Below are 11,704 nucleotides of genomic sequence, written 5' to 3'. Positions count from 1 at the left end.
ATAGAGGCGTAAGCTTTAGTTGAGGGGCGACAGCGCATCAACAGTATCTGTGCGAGACGTCTTTCTGTGCATGTAAAACTGCTTCTGGAGCTTGACACGGCACATTATCCACGTCGTGCCATGTCCTGGCCTGGTGAACTCGTAAAATACCCAGCTTGGGATATGCAGGTCTGATAACCGAATCTTGACTTGCCCAAACATATTTTCAATACTTTTTTCTTGCATTAAAATGCTTTCTGCTGCATTTTGTATTAAACAATTATATACGCTTACCAGGCATCGCATATTTCACGCTGTAGAGCTGCCTTTCGCACCAGTACCCAGCGCGTCCCCGTATTCCACGCCTGCCCAGCGCCTCATTGCCTAGCGCGAGACACTGGGCTGATAATCCGGCGTCACACTTCGCACTGGATACTGGGATATGCAATAGCAATGCCACGTGCCGCTTACCTTGCGATGAAGGAACAGGGAATGGGAGGCGCACCATGGGCTTTTAATTATCTTGTTGTGGGCCCTTAGTGAAACTGAGAGGCCCACCAAGTTAGGGCTCTTCAATGCAGAAAGACCTAAGGCGACTGAGACACACCAAGCCTGCGTGGCCAAACACTTAAGAAATGAACCTTTTTTCTACCTCTGGTGCTATGTCATCGTAGGTCCACGCTATGGTCTTTGTGTATCACAGGCAACTGAAAAGTTTGGACGGCAACGGAGCTCCACGACAAAAAAAAATAACACGAGTAACTCTGTAGGGATGGCTCTGTCCTGCTAAACACTGCAGAAGGATGAAAAATAACTGCGAGGGTTCTTCAATAAAGACTGAGACTGATGCTCTAAAGTTTTATTGCTGCAAATTATTCATCGGCACTTTCATCCGTCTCTCGCATACTCTAAAGTAAGCGCAATACAATCACTTGACTCTTCCTACGAGTACGGATAACATCATTAAAGCTATCTTTTCTCACTTCCTTCAATATTACTTCAGATGTCCCAAGTACACCTTGTTCGCGATAATGGAATGCCTTCTTTTTCACGCAGTATACAAATAGGTTCTAGAGCCCTGCATCGCCATTGTAGAACGAATTAAAGGGTGGTTAGCAATGCTTCGTGTAAAGGTAAAACTATTGGCTCTCTTCTGAAATGGAACCAGCAGCTAATACATTGGAGGCGATCTTAAGAATGTTGGCAAAGCATCTATTCAAGACTAGCCTCAGGAGCGAAATTTCGCAACAATAGTGCCACTGGCTTCAGTGCCAGCACTACTAACAGAACAATGGTACGTGCATATTACGTACAGAACCATGTTGTGGATACCTAATTAGCGACTTTCACTTATTACGAATTCACAAAGTATTCAGAAACAAATTTATTAGCGCCCACCGAAAGAAATTTAGCACACAAAGCCTCGGAATGTTTTCCTTGTCCACGGAGCAATCCGCTGAGCGGGCGTTGTATACACGCAACGTATTTAGTGGAGTAGTCACAGAAGATTCTAGGGCACTTCCTGCCCTTATACAAGTAAAAAAAGAAACTGTGCCGAGTTCAATTGCACAAACCTTGAAATTTTGTCGCAGAATTTTTTCTCCTTTCCACTTCCTCTCCCTCTAAAGAAAAGGTGTATCCTGATTCGTTTGGCTGACGTTCGACGCATTTGTTGAGGTTGTGTAGCCAATGGTAGAACAATAGCCTGGTTTTTTTTGTTGCCTTTCTATGTTGCTCAAACGGCCCTCGCTCATTGGGTAATTATTTGTGCTCAATTCTCCGTTGTCTATTCTTTCAGTCCCCGTTTTCCTGAACAACTGGTATAAAAGAAGCTCGCGCAGCAGCGTTGATCCAGGTTTCGAAGACGAGTTTTGGAAGTTGCGCACGGTGAGTGCCTGCTTCGTTTCTTACATAAAATAAGTGTTGGGTTCGTGTCACTATATAATAAAATGTTACCAAGCAAATTCAGGTGGCGGTTATATGCTTGGTTTCTTAAAATAGTTTGTGATTGCATGAAGTAGCAAAACTTCACATTACCAGGAGCATCGCTTATGAGTGCCCGCGAGGAGTTACATTTTAGAAGGCAACAAAGCGAAATCGTTCCTGCAACGGAAGGGGCTCGAAAAGGCTGTATGCATGTTTTTAAGTGTCCTAAGAGAAGTGCATGATACATGAAGTTTAGGTTCGCTTGGGTTTGGGAGGACGTCAATGGTTGACTTTAGGAATAATGTTTATTTGCATTGGTAAATTAGCGACTAAAAAAAGTGTTGAAGAGCACTCTTTTTCCGATTGTATCGGGGGTTATCAGATAGGCCTTTAAATATTCCCCTGGGTAATAGAAAAAACAAACAATAATTCACACTGCTATGACATCTACAACGTCTTCAATTTTACATAGAGTGACCGGCACGTCACGAGACGTCTGCATAAAAGTTTTCATTGGGTAGGTTTATTTTGGATCTTTCATTTTGAGGTTTTAGACGAAGTGTGTACGGTCTCTTTCTACTGGGTAAATTAAACTTGGCGCTGACACTGAATTTGTATGTCCATGGTGGGTTTTTTAGAGTGTTTGTGGGAAATTGATTTACAAACCTATTTGTAAGATTGTTACAAGTTTTCACAAGCATTATTTCGAGTCTCCTACGATAAGTACACTTAGCTCTTAGTTTTATTTTGTTAATTGAAATGAGGGCAGTTTACAGTTGATGTTTGGCGAAAGGTTGAAGTTGTTCGGTTAAATGTGAGAATCGCAGGCTACTCCAGAATAGTTATTTAGCCTTGGCTTCTTGTTTGTGCGTATGTGTGGTAAATCTCACGAGTGTTTTCGATGTGCGCAATGTGACAAAATGATAGTTTATGATTGGTCAAAGTAGGGAACAGGTATGCGCGATCTACAGGCAGTGTTTATTGTGGGCTAGTAGAAATATTTGTTGCATATTACCTGTCTGACGCCTTTCTTTATAGGGATTTTGTTGCTTTCTTTGTGGAGGACTACGGTGGCCGGGGAGCCGCTATAGATATCTTCCAGTATTTTGCATAAGGCTCATCTACACCCTGATTCCGTAATGTCATGGAGGCATTACGGAATCAGGGTGTAGATGAGCCATATGTAAAAATACTGGAAGATATCTATAGCGGCTCCACAGCCACCGTAGTGCTCCACAAAGAAAGCAACAAAATCCCTCTAAAGGAAGGAGTCAGACAGGGAGATACGATTTCTCCAATGCAATTCACAGCATGTTTACAGGAGGTATTCAGTGGCCTGGAGTGGGAAGAATTGGGCATAAAAGTTGATGGAGAATACCTTAGCAACTTGCGATTCGCTCATGATATTGCCTTGCTTAGTAACTCAGGAGACCAATTGCAATGCATGCTCACTGACCTGGAGAGGCAAAGCAGAAGGGTGGGTCTGAAAATTAATCTGCAGAAAACACAAGTATTGTTTCACAGTCTCGGAAGAGAACAGCAGTTTACGATAGGTAGCGAAGCACTGGAAGTGGTAAGGGAATACATCTACTTAGGGCAGGTAGTGACCACGGATCCGGATCATGAGACTGAAATGGCCAGAAGAATAAAAATGGGTTGGGGTGCGTTTGGCAGGCATTCTCAAATCATGAACAGCAGGTTGCCACTATCCCTCAAAAGGAAAGTGTATAACAGCTGTGTGTTACCAGTACTCACATATGCGGCAGAAACCTGGAGGCTTACGAAAAGGGTTCTGCTGAAATTGAGGACGACGCAACGAGCTATGGAACGAAGAATGATGGGTGTAACGTTAAGGGATAAGAAAAGAGCAGATTGGGTGAGGCGACAAACGTGGGCAAACGACATCTTAGTTCAAATCAAGAAAAAGAAATGGGCATGGGCCGGACATGTGATGAGGATGGAAGATAACCGATGGTCACTAAGGGTTACGAACTGGATTCCAAGGGTAGGGAAGCGTAGCAGGGGGCGGCAGAAAGTTAGGTGGGCGGATGACATTAAGACGTTTGCAGGGACAACATGGCCACAATTAGTACATGACCGGGGTAGTTGGAGAAGTATGGGAGAGGCCTTTGCCCTGCAGTGGGCGTAACTAGGCTGATGATGATGATGATGACTCGTTCAAGAACTACAAAGTGTTATCCAATCGTATTTAGCCTCGTTCCCCATTTTCCGCGAGCACCATAATGTCCCACGGCATAAAAATGTCTCATGCCTATTAACAGCCATGTGACTGTAACCTTAAATTATGGTAGATAAATAGTAAAAAGCTTATTCAAGCTCTGCATATTGTTAGCGGGCGTATAAATGACCGCGTAGAATGCTTAACCATCGAACTGAAACATTGGACTGTGGCAACCTGTTCCTATTCAGTAGTAAATTACTTGCAACACCACTCGAAATTGTTAAATAAGCCTTATATAAGCACATGTTTCAATGGTATCGTACAAGAATCAAATGTGGCACCAAGCTGAAACATGCAGTTGACACGCTTAAAATAAGCGGTTTAAGAACGGGTGTTGGACGTTACTTGTACAACTATTCGAATTATACTGTTCTGTTGGAACAAATTTGGCTGTGATTTTGCATTGGTAAATATGATTGCTATGTTCACTGTTGAAGGAGAGAAATGCAATAAAACAAGGGATAAATGAATTTTGACATAGATGAAAAAACTAACTTGTTTTTTCCCAGGTATCATCTACCAGATCAAGCTAAAATGAACGCCAAGGCAGTCCTCGCAGTACTGGCTCTTTGCGCTCTTCTTGTAGCAGGTTCGTATATGTAGCATAGTGATACACCATTTTCTTTCACAGTGCCCGCCTCTATTGTAAGTTCAACTGATAATCTAACTTTGTAAAGGGTAGTATTTTTGCATCATTTAGCCCTGAATACTGCTCCCTGCGCATTCTGAAACATTTTCATTCTAAAACATGTCACCACATCAAAAATAGTCTTTACGGCATCATAACATCAATTGTGACCAATGACTAGGCTTCTGGTCACGCTACATCAGGCCATCTTCGCTAATCATCTCCGATCGTAATGACCCAAAGGTCGCGTTCACCTGGCAGTCGCTACACAGAGCACACGTCGTTAGGTTTCTGCTCCATTATTTTAGAGATGGCACGTTTTTCTTCTTTATGAATACCTGTCATCAGAACGGCATACTCTAGCAGTGTTGCTAATGCACATGAAATTAGAAAACATTTGGCGCAACTATTTTTAACCCTTTTTATTCCATATGCTGGATTCGACGTAAGATAATGACTGGAACTTGCAGGTTACTTGCATATTTACGACATATATGAAATATTGACGTTTTTAATAGATCCTTGGAACTGCTTAATCTTTCAGTGAACACTACGTGCGGTTGATTGATAGTACCTAACGTGTAAAAGCAGTCCTGGTGGTATGAAATAAGCCATATTCGAGCATTGCAGTGTTCTTAACCCAGTTGCAAACTCTCAGTGCATGTGCATTGTTCCACTTCACCCACACTATACCATGGGCACGGAGTCCGAAAATCGAAGCCGCATCATGGCGCTCAGTAGGAGAATGCCCTGGCTGCTGAGCCGCAGTGGCGAGTGAACAATGGGCGTGCACATGGCGCGAATGCAGAAAAACTTCGACTTAATCTCACATTTTTGTTCGTTACGGACTCAAACGACTTAATTGTTTTCCTAATGCACTTTACGTCACAACACAGAAATTTATATCTGTCTTCCTTGACCAGGCACTTCAGCCTGCGGCGGCGAGCGCCGCTCGGAATCAGGAAGATGCGGTGGCAGCGAAGGCCGCAGCGAACAAGCAGCTGCCGAGGCCCGCCTGGACAGCGCTGCAATGTCCGGCGAGTCGGCTCGCTGCGGTGGCCAATCCGGTCGCTGTGATGGCTAGCGGCGCCCTCGGATACCCAGCCACATCCACGCAAAGTCAACAGTATTTGGTGGTGGTTTATTTGGTGGTTTCAAGACTCTGAAAGGAACCGTTTCGAAATAAATTGGCTTCGCTTGCATTGTGGCTTTGTTTGTTTAAATAGCACTTTATTGCCGAAGTGCCGAGGAAGGTCCAAAGATGTGCTATTTAAAATATGCACGAAACGCCTCTCCCTATGCTTTTTACCGTGAAGCCATTGATGCGGACCCTGTGCTGTCGCAGTCGGAGAAAGCTAAAGCTATCATCGTCAGCTATGGCTCGAGCGCCGATGTATTCTTGCACAGTGGCTCCATTGCCGCTCGTCATTCCCGCGTGGAACTCCATTTCTCTTCCCTCGTTGTAATAGAGAGGCCGCATTTACGGCGGTATGAGCCATTACTTAAGGGGTTATAAGCAATTCATTGCCATACGTCATAGAAGGATTTAATTTTGAGGCAATTTATTCTTGAAGAAGCGCAAGTGGCAATTCAAGGCGGATGCTTCTAACCACGCCGCCGGGCTAGCTCGAGACATCAAACGCAAGCGACAACGTCGGGCTGCTGGCTTAGTGCAAATGAAGTCGTTCTCACCATCGCCGCCGAACGTGTGTGTAACCTGATTAATAAACACAAAGAGGGCCATTGTCAAACCGATCCAAGCAATCGTCACAACAATTGCAGAGCCCGCATCTCCAGTGGTGGGCCTTGCGTCCGATATACGTAGCTTTGCATTAGTGGTTTCGCACATTCCATCCCAGGTTCACCACGTGGCGGAGGAGCCTGCACGCGAGAAAAAGAACACGGCAGAACATAGAGCAAGCACTCACGCACAAAATAAAAACCTGCGAGAAGCTAAAATTAAAGCAGTCCTAAGGGATGCTCACCACGCGAAGCACGCAAAGCAAAAACGAAATAATAGTGAAACGAAACTTTTACGATATAGACTGCTTTCAATGTTTCACTTTCATTATGGAACACTCGCTATAACTGACACAGCTGCGCTGCTCGATCGTATTAACTGACTGGAAGAGGTGGTGATTTTTTTTTTCCAAGGAACAGCTGTTGGAATATACAGTACAGTTCACAAGATATGGGCAACGAGTATTGGAACTTCGCTTGCCAACCGAATGGTCGTAATACACCGCCTAGCGATTGGTGGAAACTGTTTTCAGATGCTCATGCTGCGATTTAACGCAAAGAAGGTTACTGCACATCCAAAGGCAGCATTGCCCAACTTCTCACCTAAATAGGCAGCGAGAGAAAGTAGGACCGCATTCTTTTCTTATAGCATGCATGGCCATGAACCATACAGTTTCGTAGAAATCGCCCTCCAAGTAAAGTGGTTCAGCTAGGATTGAAATATTGCTTATATGTGGGCTTTCTGAAGCTTAGTTTTTGTATCTTCAAAGGACATTTTGATTAAGCAAAAACATAGCAAGGATTTTGAGACACGGGCCACTATCGCCGTCTGTTGGGGGCGGGTGTTGGATGGTCGTGTCACGTCATACGAAAAAAAATTATTTATTGACTACACAACAACGCATTTTCATACACTCAGTCCTTTTCACTCAAACAATTCTTTTGTCATTCTCGCTCAGTTCCAAGTTTGGCTTTCAGTGCAGTAACATTTCTGAATTGAATGGTGACATTATTGAACCAGTACAAATTCTAGAGTGGTTAGGAAATGATACCAGACAAATGCGTCTTCAAAAGTCCAATCTATGAAGAGACCTAATCACAATGCCTACCTTTTCCTACGTGGGACGTTTTTAAAAAGTGAGCGAAGCTTCTAAGAATAAAAAGACTCATAAAGCATACAGCAATAAAGCCCCATTACGCGGTTATGTGCCTTTTATAATAACATCCGGCGGCCCAGAACAGACGAAATTTGGAGCGCTTTTATAGAAAGTTGCACTTGTCACAGATGAAAACATATCTCGAAAACACAATGGGCTGAACTAGTTCTTTTGAGCGAGTTCACTTTCTTCACGTTTTTTCATCCATCGAACCGCAGAGCATTTAGTTGGTGCAGCGAAAGCAACGCACAAGTTATCGTTATACGGGGATATAGTAAACGTAAAGAGTGGACACTCCAGTATGAGCCTGCTGCCGACATTGGCTCTCAGTGCACCTAGCGGAATCGGCGAAACGCACCAGCCTCCAAGATGGTCACCACATGCCGCCAAATCTCTGAGGCCCTGATTTCACTTTCCTTTCTTTTATTATTTCGTTTTCGTGACCAATATCGCTGCATAAATTTCATGCAGGTGCGTCTGGCGCCTTTTTATATGTGGATGTGACGAACGCACGAAAATGCTTTACTTTACGTAAGTTTTGTTTAAATTCACATTCGTTATGTTTCAACCTGTAACTTAGCGCAGCATTCATTACAACTCTAGATGAGGAAGTAGGACTGTACCTTTGTGATATTGCAGTTCTAATAACTCACATCAAAATGAGTAACTTAAATAAATGTGCTACGTTCTTCAATATCACTGAGCTTGCTCGACAGTCAAGAACACGAAAATAGCAGACAACAATTTATGCAGCAAGATTCTGAGAAAAGGGGCAGACACATGAAAACGGGAAGAGACTGTGAAATCCAGGTAATGAAGAATACTAGCAAATGAGTGACGTGATAGGAATAAAAATTACACAAACATAACGACACACGCAAGACGCGTCGCAACTACCCAGAGAATGACAAAGAGAACTGCACAGACAAGCTTGCAACTATGTCACTCAAAATGGAATTGTTTTAAAGAAATAAATGTGGCAATTTTTTTAGCACTTCCGTGAATGATCTTGTGTTAAGGTAGCAAACTTATGTGAGTGGTTGTGCGCCAAAAAAAGGGCTACAAAACAATTAGGCACGCAGCAACATCCTCATATCGAACGTGTAAGCCAGTGAGTCCCTCATTAAACAGCTGCAGGATATTGGCTACTCAGCCAATTAAGAACATCGACTGTGTTGGGGGTGTTCCCCTGCTATCTTCCAAGCCTTTTAGTCGTTTGTTGATACTTGGAAATTTTCCCTTGAACATGCATGATGTCCTTTGGCTGTAGAATATATCTTGAGAAAGGAATTGTGGACATTCCCGTACACATGTGGCCTGGCGCAGCAAAGTGTCCGAGGGCAATGCGTGTTCTCGGCCATATAGGAGATATAATGGTGAATAGCCGATGGTGTCGGGACGCGATGAATTATACGCGAACGTCACATATAGTAAGTGAAGATCCCAGTCGTGGTGCTTGGTCGCAAGGTACTTCGAAAGCATGTCGGTGATAGTCCGGTGAGGCGCTCCGTGAGGCCATTGGTCTGTGGGTGGTAGGACGTGCTGAACTTGTGGTTTATCGAGCAGGAGCGGAGAATGCCCTCAGCGACTGCCGAGAGAAAGCTGCGGTCATAGTCAGTGAGTAATTGGCGCGGAGCACCGTGCACTTAAATGATTTCATAGAGAAGAAAGTCAGCAACGTCAGTAGCCCAACTTGTCGGGAGGGTTCTGGTGATTGCGTACCGCCTAGTATAATCAGTAGCGACGGCGACCCGTTTATTTCCGGAGCCTGAGAGCGGGATTGGCCCAAGGAGGTCTGGACCAATACGGAAAAAGGGTTTGCGTAGGACGTCGATCGGCTGGAGACATCCAGCTGGAAGTGTGGAGGACTTCTTCCGGCACTGACAGGGCTCACAAGCAGCAACGTAGCGCTACACGGAGCGGGTGAGACCCGGCCAAAATAATCGACGGCGTACATGGTCGTATGTGCGTGAGATGCCCAATTGTCCAGCCAAGGGAGCGTCATGAAGTTGGTGGAGGACAGTGGAACGCAGGTGTGATGGAGTGACGAGCAGAAGGTCAAGGCCGTGTGAATCAAAATTGCGGCGGTATAATACCGCCTCCTTAAGGAGAAACATCCGGAGAGAGGCGTCGCCAGGAGTTGACTCCAGACGGTCGATGAGGGCTCGTAATGAAGGATCGCGGCGTTGTTCGTTGCCGATTTGAAGCAACTGGAACACAGAGAAAACGCAAGCGATGGCGTTCGCATCAGCCGGTTCGTCGACGAGGTAGCGGCACACACAATAGGGATCCCGGTGCAAGCGTCCCGTCTTATATACCACGGAGAAGGTGTACTCTTGCAGGCGTAAGGCCCAGCGAGCGAGTCGTCCCGTGGGGTCCTTGAGCGAGGATAGCCAGCAGAGAGCGTGGTGATCAGTGATGAAAGAGAAGGGGCGTCCGTACAAGTATGGACGAAACTTCGCAACAGCCCACACAAGAGCGAGGCACGTGTGCTCTGTGATTGAATAATTGCGCTCGGCGGGTGATAGATGTCGGCTGGCATAGGCTATAACGCGGTCATGCCCATGCTGGCGTTGATGCTAACACTGCTCCTATGCCGTGACCACTGGCATCAGTTCGAACTTCCGTTGAGGAAGGCGGATCAAAGTGGGCCAAAATTGGAGGAGGGGTAAGGAGAGTAGTCAGCTGCGAAAAGATGTGGCATGGTCAGGACCACAAGAAAAAGGGGCGTCCTTCTTGAAGAGGTAGGTAAGGGGACGTGCGATGGTCGCAAAATTCTTACAAAGCGTCGGATATAAGAGCAAAGCCCTACGAAACTACGGACGTTTTTGGTAGAATTCGAGCAGGAAAATTCGCAACGGCGCGAATTTTGTCCGGATCGGGTCGCACGCCTCTGGCGTCCACGAGGTGTCCAAGAACGGCGATTTGGCGGCGAGCGAAGTGACATTTTAATGAGTCCAACAGGAGACCGGCGCGGCGGAACACGTCAAGAATCGCTGAAAGATGGTCTATATGCGTGTCGAATGTGGGCGAATAAACGATGACGTCATCCAGATAGCACAAACAGGTGGACCACTTGAACCCCTGAAGCAAACAGTCCATCATTCGTTCGAAGGTGGCGGGCGCGTTACAGAGAACGAAAGGCATCGCCTTGAACTGATAAAGGCCGTCCGGGGTAACAAATGCAGTCTTCTTTCGGTCCATGTCGTCGACGGATATGTGCCAGTAGCCGTACCGTAAGTCGATAGAAGAAAAATAGTTGGCACCATACAGCCAGGCTAAAGCATCATCAATACGTGGCAAAGGGTACACATCATTTTTCGTGATTTTGTTCAGGTGGCGATAATCTGCACAAAAGCGCCACGTTGCATCCTTTTTGACGAGTAAAACGGGAAGAGCCCAGGCACTACAGGAAGGCTCGATAAGGTCCTTTTCAAGCATCTCTTTTACTTCCTGTTGGATAACAGCTCGTTCCGACGCAGAAACATAATATCGACGTCGGTGAATAGGCCTCGCATCACCAGTATTCATGAGATGGGCCACAACAGATGTTTGACCTGAGCGTCAATTGTTAAAGTAAAAAAAAGTCGCGATAGCCTTCAAGAACGCGGCAAAGGGCTTCAGCCTCAGCAGGTGTAAGGTCAGAGGAAACCATCTTCTCAATGCCGACGTGAGTATCGCTCGATGACGTCACGGTGTGGGCTGAGCTGTAACGATCATTCACTGTGAATGGCTTGACCTCATCATCCTGCAAAGCGCTAATTATAGCCAATGAGATCCCCTGAGGCAGAACTTGCACGGTTAGCGCAATATTGACGAGGGGAACGCAGGTGCGGTTGCTAGTTTTTTCAGCGCAGTGTGCGGCACGGTAACACTATGTGTATGCATAACGGCCGGAATTGGTGCGACCACGTAATTGCCGTCAGGTACAGCTGGCAAGGACAAGTTGACGTGTGTCACAGAGTGAGGCGGTAGGTGAATAAAATCTATGCAACTCAAATGGCTTGGAGGCGCGTCCACAAGGTCGGCAAG

General features: G+C 45.6%; 1 long non-coding RNA gene across 1 annotated transcript; it reads left to right on the top strand.

Annotated features, from left to right (window-relative positions):
- Positions 1–1,804: 1,804 nt before the first annotated feature.
- On the top strand, positions 1,805–5,977 carry LOC135895864 (uncharacterized). Its single transcript, XR_010562503.1, has 3 exons — positions 1,805–1,866; positions 4,657–4,736; positions 5,699–5,977. It is a non-coding gene; the product is annotated as an uncharacterized lncRNA (long non-coding RNA).
- The last annotated feature ends 5,727 nt before the right edge of the window (positions 5,978–11,704 follow it).

Source organism: Dermacentor albipictus, chromosome 2 (genome assembly GCF_038994185.2).
Source record: "Dermacentor albipictus isolate Rhodes 1998 colony chromosome 2, USDA_Dalb.pri_finalv2, whole genome shotgun sequence".
Classification (NCBI taxonomy): Eukaryota; Metazoa; Arthropoda; class Arachnida; order Ixodida; family Ixodidae; genus Dermacentor; species Dermacentor albipictus.
This window is presented reverse-complemented; position numbering and strand designations above follow the sequence as displayed.